At 39.5% G+C, this 2,240-nt stretch overlaps 1 protein-coding gene and 1 long non-coding RNA gene across 3 annotated transcripts in view; both read right to left on the reverse strand.

Moving 5' to 3' along the window:
- The window catches only part of btbd11b (BTB (POZ) domain containing 11b), a 77,868-nt gene that overhangs the window by 58,527 nt on the left and 17,101 nt on the right, over positions 1–2,240 (reverse strand). The gene's annotated exons all lie outside the window — the stretch shown is intronic.
- LOC117948685 overlaps positions 1–2,240 on the reverse strand; it is a 12,299-nt gene that overhangs the window by 4,238 nt on the left and 5,821 nt on the right. Inside the window, exons 2-3 of the long non-coding RNA XR_004657522.1 lie at positions 1,429–1,434; positions 626–630 (exon numbers count right to left, since the gene is read on the reverse strand). This is a non-coding gene — a long non-coding RNA (uncharacterized LOC117948685). The remainder of the gene's footprint in view (positions 1–625; positions 631–1,428; positions 1,435–2,240) is intronic.

The raw sequence follows: 2,240 nt of genomic DNA on the forward strand, positions 1-2,240 counted from the left end.
ATCCCCCCCTCTCCCAAGATCCCCTCAGCTGCAGTGGCTGAAACTGTGATGTCGACGTGATAATGTTTTTAGCCCCCACAGGGCGTAACACTTGGGTCAACATCAGTCGTCTGCCCCGAGGAGCCCTTTCTCTGCCTGTGTTATTGTTATCAAACAGCCAGAAGTGGCGTGAAAGGGCAAAAGGCAGGGTCTCTATCTCCACGCCCCTCCAACCCGCCCCTACAGACGATTCTGGCTTTTAACATCCCCCAGTGGAGAGCTGCAGTCAGAATGCATCATCTGTCCAAAGGACCAAAGAAGCACATCAACATGGGGCTCAAAGAAAAGTAGGAAAAGTTTTGTAAAGGCCATAAGGTTTATCTCATTTCTGTGAAGTTATGCTCTAAGACAGGGGCGTTAACCTCAATTACAAAAAAGTTACTAACAGCCACACTGGAAAATGGGAATCACGTCAAGGGCCAGGCATGTTTAGTTTACTTACATTTTTTTATGTCATGGAAATAGTAAAATATTTTTGACTGTAATATCGCATGTCTCATATACCAATTCCAGTTATATTCATAATCATTATTTTATTATGATCTACTGCACTGTTCAATCCCTGCACTGCTCATCATCATTGCACAAAGTCTCACCTTACCATGGTCAATGCATTTCTATGCAATATTTCAATTTTTAATTTAATTTTTATTCTTAGGTACAGTATGTGTGATACGTGTTTGTTGTGGTATGACTGTCTTGCTACTGAATCCCTAAAAGGGATTAATAAAGTATCCATGTATCTACTGTATTTATCTATAACCTTCTCAATCTAAAAAAAGTTCCTCTGCCTTATAAAGTTTAGCAGCACACAGCCGACTCATAACTTGATATACGGCCTGAAAATTCAAACTCACTTTCTGTTTTGTGGACATTTCTGCGTCTCAAAGTCTGCAAATCTGCAAAATTCTGCTGAAAACAGTTTCTCGTCTTTTTGATTTTGGTGGGTGAAAAATGTATTGGAAACCTAAATTCATATTTGGGCCGGATCAAAATTTGCAAGAGGCTGGGTTGGACCCGCGGATCTCGAGTTTCACACGTGATTTAAGGCCTTTATTATATGATCAGCTGGAACTTTGCTTAACACAAGCACAGTGCCCAGGCTAAGTATGGTGTAGGTAGGTGAAACTCTTACTGTATGCCACAGGTATTTGAAGGTGGGAATGAGTTTTTCATCCATCAAGGTTGCCTTCAGGTAACGTCACTCGTTGGCTCATTGACTAGTCAACAAAAAAAGTCAAAATCGAAAATGTTTGAAGTTTGAGCACAAACTTGAATCGCCTTCCTTTGAACATTATTGATCTGAAATACATAGTTCACAACTTTCAGGTTTGTTCCTTGCTCTTTTCTGCTACCTGGGGCTCATTTTTGATGTAAACTGATGTAAACACTAGACTTTTCCTCTCAGCCCCAACGTGTGGTGAGCACAGCTCACTGCTGGTCATGGTGGAAGTACTTAGATTCGTTACTCTAGTAAAAGTAGCAATACCACATTTTAAAAAATACTCCTGCATCTACATTACAGTCCAGGATTCAAAACATCACTAAAAGTGGAGATGTGTTAAGAGAAATGTATTAAAATGTACTTAACAATCAATAATGATATCAATAATAATACAATAACATATCTAACTACTTTTAATGTCAGATATTTTCCTCTGTAACTGCATTATATTTTGTAAGATGATATATTTTATAAGAAAAATGTTTGACTGTAAAGTAATTAGTAAATATAGCTGCCAAATCAATGTGACTGAATACAATACAGTACAATATGAAGTACAATACTTTCTCGGAAATATTCTGTGTAGTAGAAGTATTAAAGGCAGGATTTATTACTGTTTCCAATATAGACTTTTTTTAAACATTATTGTTTGAAATGGTCTTTACGCCCCAACAGCAAAAAATGACTTACAGGCTCTGAAAAAGGAGTAAAGAACTGTCATCTGTAGCTCCTGTAGTCCTTTAAAATTGCCCACCAATCACTCGCGGCTCGCTTGGAAAGAACCAATGAAATGCCTTCTCCCGCCGCAGTGAACCTGAGCTCAAGGCGCATTGCCGCCGGAGTTACTGCAAATCTACTGGAGAATGGAGGTGAAATCTCAAGAAAAGTAACCTTAGGTATTAACTTATCGGTGAATGAGATTGAAGTGTGTGTGTGTGTGTGTGTGTGTGTGTTGGGGGGGGGGGGGGGGGGGGGG

This window comes from Etheostoma cragini, chromosome 8 (genome assembly GCF_013103735.1).
Source record: "Etheostoma cragini isolate CJK2018 chromosome 8, CSU_Ecrag_1.0, whole genome shotgun sequence".
Taxonomy (NCBI): domain Eukaryota; kingdom Metazoa; phylum Chordata; class Actinopteri; order Perciformes; family Percidae; genus Etheostoma; species Etheostoma cragini.